The sequence below is a fragment of the Emys orbicularis genome, chromosome 9 (genome assembly GCF_028017835.1).
Source record: "Emys orbicularis isolate rEmyOrb1 chromosome 9, rEmyOrb1.hap1, whole genome shotgun sequence".
Taxonomy (NCBI): Eukaryota; Metazoa; Chordata; order Testudines; family Emydidae; genus Emys; species Emys orbicularis.
Window position 1 is genome coordinate 66,405,503 of NC_088691.1, and position 15,554 is coordinate 66,421,056.

Consider the following 15,554-nt stretch of genomic DNA (forward strand, 5'->3'; position numbering starts at 1 on the left):
AAATCTTCCACCGTAGCAGCACTTTCCTAATGTTCCTTTTCCATGTCAGCAATTGTAGTTGCAAGAGGAATGTTATGTGATCATGAATGGGAGAACAGGCAGTCTGGGTATTTATAAATGGGAGGTGATCTGTGAAACCATGGATGTCCACAAGACACTTAACATTACTGAAAAGTTTAAGAAACCGTTCTGTATGAAGGTTATGCTTCCTGCCTTAGAGTCAGCCTTTACTGTAATACTAACAAACCTATGGAAGGGCTAAGAATGGCTTCACTGTAAATATTTTTGATTACACAGTTCAGAATTATTGGCCGCTCTGCCCTCCCCATTTCAGTTCAACCATGAATAGTCTCTGTATGCTATTTATTTTAAATATTGTGCTATTAAGTGGACACCAGCTTTTCTAGGGCCCCACTTATTTACTTTGTAGGTCTCAAGATAGGAATTACCCTGACATTGAACAACTCTATACATGAACTGCCCTGAATTTGGATGGCCAATCAGAAAATTGAAATGTGAAGCTTGGTGGGCCTATCTAATCACTAACATTAAGTTTTTCAGGGAAAAAGTTTCATACCATATTTTCCAGACCCACCATTACAAATAAAAATGACTTTACTGTAAATAGTAATGATTCCAGTAATATTAGTGTTAGTACAAATTAACATTAGACCAGCAAATACTAAAAAGGGAATCCTTCTCACCTTCTACCCCAGGGATCAGCAACCTTTCAGAAGTGGTGTGCCGAGTCTTCATTTATTCACTCTAATTTAAGGTTTCGCGTGCCAGTAATACATTTTAACCTTTTTAGAAGGTCTCTTTCTATAAGTCTATAATATATAACTAAACTATTGTTGTATGTAAAGTAAATAAGGTTTCAAAATGTTTAAGAAGATTCATTTAAAATTAAATTAAAATGCAGAGCCCCCCAGACCAGTGGCCAGGACCCGGGCAGTGTGAGTGCCACTAAAAATCAGCTCGCGTGCCGCCTTCGGCATGCGTGCCATAGGTTGCCTACCCCTGCTCTACCCACTCCTGAGTACAGGTTACAGCTGCTAATACCTTGCTGATCCCATGGTGCACTAAATGTGTGGGTTAATATTAACTTCCAGTGCAGGTCTTGTGATTCCCTGGGAGAGGAACTCCTGAGTTGGGGGGTGGGGCTGGAGTTCCTTCTTCTGTAGCATGTCTGAGAGGAGAGAAAGTAGCTTGCTGACTCTGTTGTAGGCTGGGAAGGTGATCCTTATTCTTAATGAGTGAACTAATGGCATGTATAAAAGAGGCTTTGCTCCTCTCAAGAGAACTAGCTAGGAGGATCTGTCATCTATTATACAAGTTTTTGATACTCAGATGTGTGGCTTGAAAGCTCTGGGAGATGAGTAAAACTGTGTGTGTGTGTGTGTGTGTGTGTGTGAGAGAGAGAGAGAGAGAGAAACTGCTAATTTTTCTTCAAGATAAATGTACAAAAATGCAGTGAGAAAACAAGTTCAGCACAATTTATGGATCTGAATTTCAGAAAAACTAAACCCTACTGTGAGGTGAGTCATCTCTCCTTAAATCTTATTGACAGCAGTTTTTGGTAGAAGAGAGAGCCTTAGAATTCCCTGCTAAGAATGCACTCTTTATCCTTTCAAAACAATGAACTTTCAGTCATATCTGGATATTATCTTAATTTTACCCTATCATGTGAGCAGAAGCAGCAATCTATTATCGGATAACAGATCAGAGTCTATGTCTGATTGTATAACTTGCATGTGCTTCAAATATCTCCAGATAGAATACAAATGTTCTTAAAGTGCAGCCAGAATTCAACAATATACTGCAGTATGCATACTATATTAATTTAGTTTATTCAGTTATGTACTGAGTTATGTTATACAAAGGATAATAGGAGAAGAGCTTGATTCATTGTTTGCTATAATATTTTACTTGTAGTAGAATACAAGTCAGAAATTATTAAATGTACATGGATACAGCTTTACATGAAGTGTAGGGCAAAAGAGAATGATTGCTCTATTGTAACTTCTGGTCTCTTTTACTTCTGCCATATTAGTTTTTTTATTTAAGAAAAGTAACAATTCATATAAATCGGATTCTGATTAGAGCGTTCCATCCATTCATCCTTACAAGGGAAAGAAGACACTGTAAAATAAAGACGTGACATACAGCAGTACAGGTAGGAGACTGGGCCAAGATTTTCAGAAGTGACTTGTGATTTCGAGTGTCACAATTAGCGGTTGCCTAACTGGAGATTCCTTAGAGGGGCCTAATTTTCAGAAACTTATGTCTATCCACCCTCTGCAAAATAGTTTCCTAAAAGGTGTGTCCAGTCAGGCACCCAAAATATTGAGGCACTCTAAATTACTAATTATATAATCCTTGTTCCTGGCCCCAGTCAACTGACATGGCTGAGGGCAGGAGCAGCGCCAGGGTTTTTGGCGCCCTAGGCAGGGGTGCTTCCACGCTCCCGGTCCCGGAGTGAGTGAAGCACCCGCCGCAGAATTGCCGCTGAAGACCCGGAGCGTGGAAGGACCCCCCTGCCGCCGAATTGCCACCCCCCCAAGTCGCCTAAATGGAAGTGCCGGCCCTGGCTGAGGGCTACAAAACATTACCCTCTTGTCACATGAAAGGTGTGAGTATCCACTGACTTCAGAGGCTATTATTTGTGACAGACCCAGACCAGTGGGGTACAGGAGTCTGGTCCTATTGGGATCCAGGAAGTGGGCAGGCTTCACCCGCCCACTGCTAAAGGATCCCCCCAGCCTAAGGGGGGGTCCACAGGACCTGGAGACCAAAAAATTATGGGGGACAACTAATAAAAGAACAGGGACAGGAGTGAGGTCAAAGGGTCAAACGAAGGGAACCAGATGGGGACACCGAGCAGAGAACCCCGGACAGCGCCCACTGCTCCTCGAAGGCGTCAAGGGAGCCAGTGGACGCCGCCCAGAGGAACTCTGCCTGGATACGTGAAAGAACGGAGGACCTGAAATAGGCCCCACAGTCACAGGAGACTCCATCGGCCAACCTCCTCACTCTGGTTTTATAGATGGCCAGTTTCGCTAGGGCCAGGAGGAGGTTGACCAGGAGGTCCCGCGACTTTGTGGGGCGATGGATAGGGAGTGCATAAATAAAAAGGTGAGGAGAAAAGTGCAACCAAAATCTTAACAAAATATCCATGAGGAGCCGGAATAGGGGCTGCAGCCTGGCGCACTCCAGGTAAACATGCGCCAGGGTCTCCCTCACGCCGCAAAAGGGGCAGGTGTCTGGGATGGGGTAAACTGCGCCAAGTACATGCCCGTGCTCACGGCTCCGTGAAGGAGCCGCCAACTGATGTCCCCGGTGGGCTTCGGGATCAGAGCAGAATAAAGGCTGGCCCACCGGGGCTCCTCACCCTCCAGAGGTGGCAGAAGGTCCCGCCACTTCGTATCGGGGCGGGACGCGAGGGTGAGGACATGAAGAACATGGAGCATGAGCGTGTATAGATGTTTCCTTGGCGCGGTCCGGAACAGAACCGGCTGCAGATCGTGCAGCCGGCTCATGGCGAAGGGACGGGGAGGGGGCCGGGTGGGTCCACGGGGCAGGGGCCCGATGAAAAAGTCTGGAGGGCTCGGAGTGGAGGGTGGGCGGGGCGTGCCCTCTCGCAGGACCCGGTCGAGATAGTCCCGAGCAGCGGGCGGCAAAGCGGCCCTCACCTCCTGAAGTACGCGCTGGGGAGTACAAGGTCTGGAGAGCCCCATGCGCTGAGCGAGCGTCAGGGGATCCAGCCAGTCTCCACGGTTGTAGTCCAGGAGGTCTCCGACTTTGGTGACTTCTGCCAGGACCAACTTCTGGGGCACCATGGGGGACTCCGCCACCTGCACACGAAGCTGGGGGTTGTGTAGCAGGGGCTCCGCGAGGAGATCCGCCCCCACGGTGGCCGCCACGGACCTGGTCACTGAGAACAGTTTCCAGGTCCGGAGGAGGTCCTGGTAGAAGACTGGCAGCCCGGAGAGGTCTCGCGGAAGACCTCTCAGATGGAGACCAAGGAGCTGCCGGTCATATCGGAGCCCTCGGAAGCGGCGCAGGAAGGCGTGCGCCAATACGCTCCACGCCGGACTACCTGCACCATAAAGGAGCCTCTGCAGGGCCTGGAGGCGGAAGACGTGGACCTGAGCGTGCAGACACTTCAGGCCCTGCCCTCCCTCCTCCAGGGGTAGATGGAGAACCCCTGCAGAGCCCCAGTGCAGTCCTGACCAAAAGAACTCCAGAATCGACATCCGGAGGTTGGCCAGGAAACCCGGGGCCGGGACCAGGGTGTTGAGCCGGTACCAGAGCATGGACAGGACTAGTTGATTGAGCACCAGTGCTCTCCCTAAAGGAGTCTGGTAGAGGGCAAATATACTGGTCACTGGATGAGTAGTTTTCTGTTCCCTGAGTGACCAGAGCAGGGGCTGCACTAGTGTAATCAGGAACCTGCTAGAACCAGTTAAGGCAGGCAGGCTAATTAGGACACCTGGAGCCAATTAAGAAGAAGCTGCTAGAATCAATTAAGGCAGGTTAATCAGGGCACCTGGGTTTTAAAAGGAGCTCACTTCAGTTTGTGGTGGGAGTGTGAGGAGCTGGGAGCAAGAGGCGCAAGGAGCTGAGAGGGTGTGCTGCTGGAGGACTGAGGAGCACAAGCGTTATCAGACACCAGGAGGAAGGTCCTGTGGTGAGAATAAGGAAGGTGTTTGGAGGAGGCCATGGGGAAGTAGCCCAGGGAGTTGTAGCTGTCATGCAGCTGTTACAGGAGGCACTATAGACAGCTGCAGTCCACAGGGCCCTGGGCTGGAACCTGGAGTAGAGGGCGGGCCCAGGTTCCCCCAAAACCTCCCAATTGACCTGGACTGTGGGTTCTTCCAGAGGGGAAGGTCTCTGGGCTGTTCCCCAACCCACATGGTGAATCTCTGAGGCAAGAAAATCTGCCAATAAGCGCAGGACCCACCAAGATAGAGGAGGAACTTTGTCACATATTATACTCAAAGAATAAAAAGGAATATTTTCAAATACAGCTCCAGTATGTCAGCCCATGTACACCGCAATTCTAACCCGCGTTTCAAGTTCTTTTGAGTAGAGCTGGTTGGAAAGTTTCCAGTGGAACAATTTTCCAATCAGAAAGTATTTGTTTTGTGGAAATCTTTTGCTTTTGAGGAATCTTCCATCAAAACATAGGTTGGGGGATGACAGAAGCCTGTCTGTCTGCCAGGCAGGTTTCAAAACTTGCCTGCTCACTAGCCTGGCTCCTCAGCAGCCTGCCTGAACTACTGCTCTGGAGTCAGTATCCTGCAGCTTCCAGATTTGCTGCTACACAGCCAAGAGCCTGGAAGTACCAACTCCGAGGCTCTCGCCTTAGCTGTGGCTTCCAGGCTCCCTGCTGAAGAGCTAGGAGCCTAGAAATCCTAGGACAGACTTCCAGGGTCCATGATTCATGGGCAACCCTGCTATGTGGATTACCCCAGAGCTTCCAGAGCCTGCAGCTCTGTAGTAGTCCCACCAGGTGGGCTGAACTCAGTTTCAGGACTGCTATTCAGTGGTGGGCAACAGTGATTGACAAGAATCATGTCAATTTCAGCCAGCAGCTACTGCGGATTCCAGGGAGCATGATTTGCAAATACTATGTGTTTGTGTATCGGGAACAATATTTTACTGAAATTCAGTTTTGTGGAAAATTTCAGTGTCAAAAGTTTCCCACAAAATGGAATTTCCGTGTTTTGATCTGCTCTAGTTTTGTGTAGGGCTATTATAACACAAAGCTTTATTTTATATTAACATTGGATACAGTAATTCGTAATTAAAGTGATACAAATTTTAATGTCCTTTTCAGGACAAAAGTTAATACAACTCCACTATATCATTGTGGCTTTGAGCTTGCCAGATCTCACAAGAAGATTAGGAGACCTTTAAAAGAAACATTTCGGTGATGCTGAGGATACAAAAGTTTTCTGGGTCTTCTTTACTCAACTAGTTCCTTAGCATAGGGTTATACATATAAAACCATTATGTAACAAAATAGCAGTAACAAGCTTGAATGTTCAAAAACTTATCCCATTAAACAATTCTATATCACCCTCTAACACAGGGGTGGGCAAACTTTTTGGCCTGAGGGCCACATTGGGGTTGCAAAACTGTATGGAGGGCCGGGTAGGGAAGGCTGTGCCTCCCCAACCAGCCTGGCTCCCGCCCCCTATCAGCCCCCTCCCACTTCCTGCCCCCTGACTGCCCCCCTCAGAACCTCTGACCCATCCACCCCCCCACTCCTTGTCCCCTAACTGCCCCCTCCCAGGACCTCACCCCCATCCAACCCCCCTGCTCCCAGTCCCCTGACTGCTCTGACCCCTAGCAGGGCCAGCTCCAGGGTTTTGGCCGCCCCAAGCAGCCAAAAAAAAAAAAAAAAGCCACAATCGCGATCTGTGGCGGCAATTCAGCGGGAGGTCCTTCGCTCCAAGCAGGAGTGAGGGACCGTCCGCCGAATTGCCGCTGAATAGCTGGACGCGCCGCCCCTCTCCGAAGTGGCCGCCCCAAGCACCTGCTTGGTAAGCTGGTGCCTGGAGCCGGTCCTGCCCCTAGCCACACCCCCACCCTTGACAGGCCCCCCGTGACCTCATGCCTATCCAAACCACCCTGTTCCCCATCCCTTGACCCCTATGCACACCCCTGCTCCCTGCAGGGCCTCCCCCCGGGACTCCCACACTTATCCAACCCACCCCCCCCCGTTCCCTGACCACCCCCCAGAACCTCCACCCCATCCAACCACCCCATGTCCCCTGACTGCCCCCCCGGGACTCCCCGCCCCTTATCCAACCCCCCGGTCCCCTTACCATGCCGCTCAGAGCAGCATGTCTAGCAGCTGTGCCACCCGGCCAGAGCCAGACACACTGCCGCGCTGCTCGGCAGGAGCACACAACCCCGCCACCCAGAGTGCTGCTCGTGTGGCTGTGGGGGAGGGGAGGCAGCAGGGTAGGGACCGGGGCCTAGCCTTCTCGGCCAGGAGCTCACAGACCAGGCAGGACAGTCCCACGGGCTGGATGCGGGCCGTAGTTTGCCCACCTCTGCTCTAGCACAATGCATATATGATCAATGAACTAATAAGGAGCTGCTGATACTTCATGGCAAACTTTGAGAGCTATAGAAACTATCCTACTTATATACTTTCCAAATTTTTCATCCCTCTGCATTTTTAATTATAAGTGATATTTGTAAAACAAGGGCCTAAATTTTCAGAAGTGACTAGTGATATTTGATTACTTAATTTTTGGGTGCCTGTCTTACAGAGGGTGGGACTCATTAGAGTCTCAGGATTTAGATTTTTATTTCTGAATAATTCTCCTGCATAATCTGCTGCTTATTTCTCACCAGAAATATATATAATCTTATGTCTGTGGTATCAGTACTGGCCAATATGGAAATTACTGTGATGGTAAAAACGGAGGATAAAGGATAATTCAGGAAAGGTATAAGTAACAGAAACAGAGGAATCCTTCAGAAATATAGATCTGAACTTCATTCATATGTCACTACTAGAAAAAGTGAAAAGAAATATAGAAATTAGGATATATATTAGAATTGTTGCTAAACAGTATATTTATATTTTATTAGAAATCAGTGGCTTTTTAAGCGAAGTGTATACCATCTCAAAGGAACATATACCATGATATAAACCTTATGCAATTGCATAGCAATCAATACAAGAAAATAATTAGCTGATTAAATGACATTCTCCCAAATGTTTGTTTGATCTTGATGAAAGAAAAATAATCCATTACGCTGACTGTAATTTCTGAGATCTAACTTCTAGCAATTGAGTTTCAGGTTGCAAAACACACTAGGGGCCTGACTTCTATTGATTTTCATGGGCTTGGGACCAGGCCTTATGTTCAAAGTTAGACTATATACACAACTTCCCACATTGAATTTAATCAGAGTTCAGTGTCAATAAACCAGTGTGACTAGGAAGAGATTAGGAAAATCACAAATGTGTACTGTGGTGTTTGCCTTGGTCTTTTTGAGAGGTCAAATAACTGAGATATCAGTTGAAAGCAGGGTAAACATCTGGGTTTTTTTCCCCCAGTCTGATAGTGTGATGTCCTTTTCCTTTCTAAAATGGAATAGTGAATTTAGCACTGGTATTAAGTGCCAGACTGATAGTTCTAGCAGTCATTGAAGCCCCCCATTTATGCATAGAACCAGTTCAGCACAAGCACTGGCAATGCAAACTTCCTCACAAAGTCCTGCCAATGTGCTCTAGCCCTAGAGGAACCAGAGGGGTAATAGGGCAGTTCAGACTTCAATCTCATTTACTCTTTGGGGTCTCTGCCAAGATTCACATGCCCAAGATTTTTTTTTTTTTTTTTTTTTTGGTGATGCATGCATTACTAGGTGGACTGAGACCATTTCTTTTCACATACAGTAGAACCTCAAAGATACGAACACCGGAGTTACGTATTTACCAGTCAACTGGACACCCTCTGGAATGGGAAGTAATCAGGCAGCAGCGGAGGCACAGGGTTAAAAAAACCCAGCAAATACTTTACTGCCTCAGGGCTTTAGCCCTGGGGCTCAGAGCTTCAGTGGGGAGGGAGGGGTTAGGGCTGCAGCCGCAAGGTGAGGGGTGTCAGGGCTCTGGGCAGGGGAGGAGAGTCAGGGCTTCAGCCCCGTAGGGAGCACCGGGGCTCAGGGCTTCCCACGGCTGCAGCCCCAAGCCCCCCACCCCCCCAGTCCCCCACCTGTGGCTGAAGTCCATAACCTCTTGTTCAGAGTTACAAACATTTCACAGTTATGGACAACCTCCATTCCCGAGGTGTCTGTAACTCTGAGGTTCTACTGTAAACCTTTAAACAGTCATCCGTGTGATGTTATTTTCAGTTCTTTGGAATTTAAATCTGAAATGGGACATAAATACATTTTCTCCTCAGCGTCGTTCTCAACAACATCAATTCCTTCCATAGGCCTAATAGGCAGCATTTAGCCACGGCCCTTTCTTGGGGATGGTGCAGAGACAGCCCATCTCTATTAGAGCTCCAAGAAAAATTCTGTTTCATGAGCTAAAGATCCCTGCTGTGCAGCTGCATTTAGAACGGTGCACTCCAAGTCTACTGCCTGATGCGGAAGGAGAAAGGGAACTTGGTTCTATCCTTCTCCCCTACTCCCCTCACTCCCATAGTTTTCTAGTGTTTTTTCCATCCTAGGAATCTCAAGTGATAAGGCCTACAGTACTATGATGTGATTGTGCTGTTTGGGGTGGCATCAGTGTAAATCAGTAAAGTTTAATAAGTAATTCATCCACTGAAAACCAGAATGTCCAATGACAAGGGAAGCAGGTTGGCAGAAGGATTGTTCAGGAGACTGAGAGTGGTGGCTGGCTCTTGCACATTTCAGTATTCCTAAAGGCAAACACTTCTGTCTGATCTGTGATGGAGAAACTTACAGGGAGCTCTAACACTGCATCGGTACTGAAAGATGTGTTTCTGAAACAGCATATATGTCTGTGCTGAAGCAGATGTCCACAAGATATAGGTGGGCACCAGACCACAAAACTAGGCAAAAATATTAATCTGTCAACTAGATGAGTGATCACTGATTTCTGCAACACTTATGATACAAAGCGTACCCAAGAGGTCACAGCCAGATGCAAGACAAATTAGTCAGAGCTACCATGTGTGGCCACACCTCAATATAAGATTGCAATAAAGATCTAGAGCTCAATGAATACTTAAAAAAAGTTATCCACAAAAGAGGTGTTTGGATTTTTAAATGAATTCACTTTGACTGTATTAGTATTAGTGTCTCATTTTGTGTTTCCTTTCTGCATATTGCCTAGTGAACCAGTTTACTGGCAGGAATGTTCACAGAACAGCAAATGCTAAATGAATATTGGAGGATGTTTATGGAAAGCAAGTTCTGAATTCAGAAATCTGGGTTCCCTTCTTCTCAGTGTCCCATTTCTGTGTCCTTTCTCTTCTAAACAATGATGGCTTTGCCACCCCCACATCCCCAAGAACCGATGGTGGCTCTGCCTCCCAGTTCCTGGGAAGTGTCAGTGTGGAAAGATATGCTACCTTCTCTTTCACACATTGCAATAGGGGTGTGCACGGGACTGGGGCTGCTTCTCTGCTGAGCAGGCAAGCTGAAGTAAGTGCTAACTGTTTCATCTCCTGCTTCTGAGCCACGCACATCTCTACATTGGGACAACTGACTGGAGCACAGAAGAGTAGCTGAGGAAGGGAGAGCATTGAGCAATCACTAGCTATCCTCCTGCCTGCTCAATAGAATGGAATCAAGTAGCAGCTGTCTGGCAATGATTCTAATAACCCTCAGGCACCAGCCAGCAATAGACAGGGCATTGGGCAAGTCTATAGGGCAATGGGACAGTCCTGAGAGTGAGACCATCTATCCCTATGTGATGTTTAAAAGGGACAGTAGTCATTAGGGTTGGATTGAAAGTTTAACCGCTGCTCAGATTTTTCAGTTGTAACTTTATTTTTTGGTCCCTCTCCCCACCTAAGCTAAGGCATAACTCCCTCTCAAGGATGCTGTCTGATTCACCACCATGTCACTCCAACTTCATCTTGGTGTAACTCCACTGAAATCAGTTGAATTATACCAGCATAAAACTGGAATAGTACAATAGTGAATCAGCATCTCAAAGATCTTTTTAAGTTATTTGTAAATCTGTCCCCAACCCCTAAAATTGGTGGTCAGAATATAGAAACGGTTGCCAGATATTTCCTCAAAATGTCCAAAAACCCCTGTGCTAAAACCAAGCATGGAAATTTTGTCTAATGGGAGAAATCTAGGAAGTTAATTTGTGTCTGAAAACAGGGGTTTATAGTGGAAAATAGTGTTTACAACCTTAATTATAGAGCTTTCCTTCCCAAGGAGCACTACAATAATTTAATAGTGGTTTTTAGAATGAATATTTATAAGATCATTGGGGGACATAAAATAAAATTTTATTAACATCCAGGCAAGGTGCAAAATTATACTCATTTAGAATGAATCATGTGTTATTCAAACTTTGTTTTTTAGCTCTCCAATATAATTCACAGCAATTGCCTGGAAGCTGTGCAGAGTTTGAACATACGCTCAATAGGGGTTTGATCTTCAGAAATGTCGAACTCCCACCACTCCAGCTGAAGTCAGGAAGGGCTGCAGATGCTCAACCCCATTAGACTATCAACATTTCTGTAGTTTTTTTCAAGATACTGCAGTGGAGTGGGTTCTGCCACTGGGAATGGCAGAGATAGAAATTGGTACAACTCAGAAATAAATAAATAATTATTGAAAATATGGGAACCTGAATGCTGAAGAAGCCTGATCTATTGTCAGCACTTAGAGTTTACAAGAGGTCTTCAATAGTAGCCCAATATAAAGTGTAATATAGGAATTCAATCTTGAGTCCAAGTGCATTGATAATCATGTCTAGATCCAGATCAGAAACAAACACTTCCAGTCACCTAAATACAGAGGATACAAAGCAGTTTTGACAAGCTCTCTCAATCAAAGGGACCAGAAACCACACCTGCCTTTCTCTCTAGAGTTTTCCCTAATACAGACTTTGTAACATGCATCTTCTCTGAATTGAGTCTCAGCTAGCTTGTTGCCACTTGAGTCCCTATTTTAATCACAAAAATAAGACACTCAAGCATCCAGATTCAATTAAAGAGAGACACACAACTGGTGTTGGCATTATAACAAAATCATCTCACAATCTCTGCCATTGAGAAAGTAATTTCCTAGCACCACCTTCTGGGATATCTCTTAAAAATAGGAACCATGTGAGTCAACTGTGATACTATCCATCCTTACCAATGATTTTAGTCAAGTCAATAACACTTAATGGGACAAAGTATTAAAGGTTGCTGACTGGCCTCAGATAACTTGCATGCACAGTTATTCTTTGTCCCATCACTAGGAGATAATCAACCAAGACAACCAGTGTAGTCTTTGTACCATTATCACAGCCTGAAAATCTGATAGATAGGGTTCAAGGAAATCTACGGACTCCCATAAATGCCAAACTTGTCATCTTCTCAGTAATGTTGCACAAAAATGGCAGGCAGCGTGAGAGAGAGGAGAGAGAGAGAGAGAGAGAATTAATGAGATTGTTCAAGAAACCACTTCTGTAGAGTAACAAGAGCCAGTTATGAGGGAAGCTTGCAGCAGGCCTTTAGGAAGAATTAATAATATTGACAAACACTGAATTCAGCACCTTTACACTTGATTTTACTAAGCATAAAGTGCATGGGTCCAGCTCACATATAGCAGTTCAAAGTTCCTCACACACATCCAGGAACTCATTACGTGAAATGGGCCAAAACTTAACTTGAAATGTGATATTTATTCCCTCCAGATATGGATCTGCCCCTGGAGATTCAACCACTCTAATTCACAGCCGATCAGTCTTATCCACAAGAAAGAACCACAACAACAAATATTTGCCCTTCCTCCCAGATGATGGCAGCCCATACTCTCCAAGCTGTCTGCCATCTGGAACAGTTCTGCTAGACAAGACTTTGTGCATGCGGTTATGGAGAGGAAGAAAAATTCCTTAAAATCTTTGGCCTCAGCGTACGATTGCCACCAACTTCCTCTCGTGGATTTAGTTTGTCAAAGGTCTTCTATATACCAAGGTGACCTGGAAGCATAACATTTATGAACCTCTGTACTGATGGTTGAGGGAGAGACTCGACCGTAGGCGCCGACTTCCTCTATACCCGGGGTGCGCTCGACCCCAACTCTGCCCCAGGCACCGCCCCCACTCCAACCCTTCCCCCAAGTGCCTACCCCCACCCTGCCTCTTCCTGCCCTCGCTCTGCCCCTGGCCCCACCCCCATTCCACCCGCCCTGCCTCTTCCCGCCCCCTTCCCCAAGCACGCCCTGTCCCCGCTCCTCCTTTTTCCTCCCAGTGCCTCCTGCATGCCATGGAACAGCTGCTCCGCAGCGGGAGGGAGGGGGAGAAGTTGATCAGTTGGGTTACTGGGTGGGAGCGGGGGAGGCACTGGTGGGTGGGTGGGAGGGAGATTGGCTGCCGGTGGGTGCTAAGCACCCCCTAATTTTATCCTGGGTACTGCAGCCCTGGAACACCCACAGAGTCAGCACCTGTGGACTCAACTGTATGCAGGGACACTATATTAGATTTTTTTTAAAAAATCTAAAAGCCTTTTTGAGTTCTAGGGTGGAAAAAAATAAGGTTCTACAGTCTTATGCAGGAGAGAGGCTAGCCGTTTGTTTGGTTTTATACTGAAGTTAACTGGAGCCCCTGGCTGCATTTTGATCATTATTAATCCTGGTCCCTAAAGTGTTGATAAGTGGATTGGACAGCTTTTCAGAGATTCTGAGCTTATATAAAATGTTCAGTGCTCTCATGCTGCAGTACAGAATGAAACACAGGAGCCCAGGTTTAGCATCACTTCTCCAACTTAATTTCAGTTTAATCTCATAAATGAAGCTTTCTGGCCTTAAAAAGGCACTACAGTTCTGAATGAATCTCTGACCTATAGAATACTCCTGGATCTGACAATGTTTCCCTTTTCTCAGCTAATAAAAAACATGTCCTAGCACCTTGATAAGGGAAACTATTTTCCCTTTAATATGTGTGTTTAATTTCTTCAACTCCAAGTATTTTGTTTTACTGAGTATTAGTCACTGTCACTCAATCTCAGTTTCAGCCCTTTTGACTGCAGCAATCCAATTCACACGGTGCTAGCGAGTTCCTGCTTCTGAAGGCAGAAATGCAAGTTTCATGCTGCTAAAGAATGGAAATTTACTGACTGTGCAGAGTGGCAGCAAATGCTAGCCGCAGCTGCTCTTGTGCCAGCCTCTCATGGCAAAAGCAGAGAAACAGGCTGCATTATTGTAAGTTCCTGGTTTATCTACAGATTTACATGTCTTATTTCCCAAATTCCTTACTCGACATGTGGCCAAACATGCAAAAATGTAAAACAGTAATGTTGGATGGCACTACCAATCCTGCAAGCCTTTGCTCATTGTCCTTTTAGTGACCCTGGGGATGAGGGAAGAAGACAAATGGAGTCCCATTGTAATATGTTTTCCACTAGAGCTCTGCAAATGGAAGTGCTTATGACAAGTATGCAAATTTCACACACACACACACACACACACACACACACAGCCAGCCCCGGTGAGAAGGTTCCCAATGAAATACCACTATGAATTTAGTCTTCCAACAGCTGGGGGGACCATCAAATTTTAATTGTATGATAACCCCCAACATAGGTAGAGAAATTGAGAAATTTACTGTAACCCCAGAAAGCAAGAGCTACAGGCAGTACAGTCCAATAACCACATGATACAGTATTATTAAATCAATATACAATGTAGAAAATAGATATCAAGTCTAATTCTGACTTTTGGCTGGAAATACGTGTAATGTATTCCCAAGTGAGTGTACACATATGCTGCAAAAGCATCAATGTCTGTATCTAGTCTGGAAGAGATCAGCCCCTGTGCAGCCTACTTGGGAAATATATTCCTACAGAGGCCATTGTTAAGTCAGCAAGCACATGGGCACAAGCATGTCGTTTATGTCCCCTGACCTGTAGGCCACAACCATAACACCCCTCAACAATTGCTATTGTGGAGGGCTTCTCCATGGCATTTCAGAAGGGCCAGAGGAAGTCAACTACTCTCTGTGCTGCTACTGCTGGAGGTAGTGCTTTGATACATGCCTGTGAACTGTGCCTGCTTGAATTTCACCATTATATGACAACAAAATGATTGCAGAAAAATATACATGAAAATATAATGAACATATCACACAAAAACGTCATTAAAATATGTAGAGTCTGTTTTTTAGCCAGATTTCAACCTAGCCTTTACTTTTACCGATACAATTTTGCATCCCCATTTGATTGCATTCACAAAAATATAGACAAAGCAGACTCATGGTATAGGTGTATAATTACCAATTTGTATCCAAAAGTCAAGTAGTTGGACGTCTAACTGCTAATATTTGTACTCACTACTCACTGTGGTTGCAAAAAATCAGTCCCAAAAACATAATTACCTGAAAAAAGTGTAGACTGCCATTGGCATTGCATAAAGATAATCCCAAACCATAATTTATATTATTCCATATAATTAGAAAGAAAGAAATGTGATCTCTCTCTTGATTCTCAATCCCTGTTTCTACTGTGTATTCCTGAGTCCATCTGTATTTCCCCATCACCACAGTATCTAGTCATCAGCTGCTTCCCTCTTCCTTGTGCTGTGCTTTATTCTTTATACAATTAAAATATTCTGTAAAGTTTTGGTCCCACAGAAGTCACTGGGATGTTATGATTTTTATATGGACAGTTTCATCCTCTCCTCTTAATAAAAAAAATAATGGCACGCTTTGCATTTGACTAACAGTACTACACAGGGTAGTTGTTTTAAAAGAGATACAATATATTCTAAATTCTATTGCTCCAAGTTCAAAGTTTCACAGGCAACAGAATCTTGCGTTAGAGATTTTTATGTACTTGAAATTTCATTTTCAATTGCAGTGCATGCAGCATGTGAATTGTCATTTGATT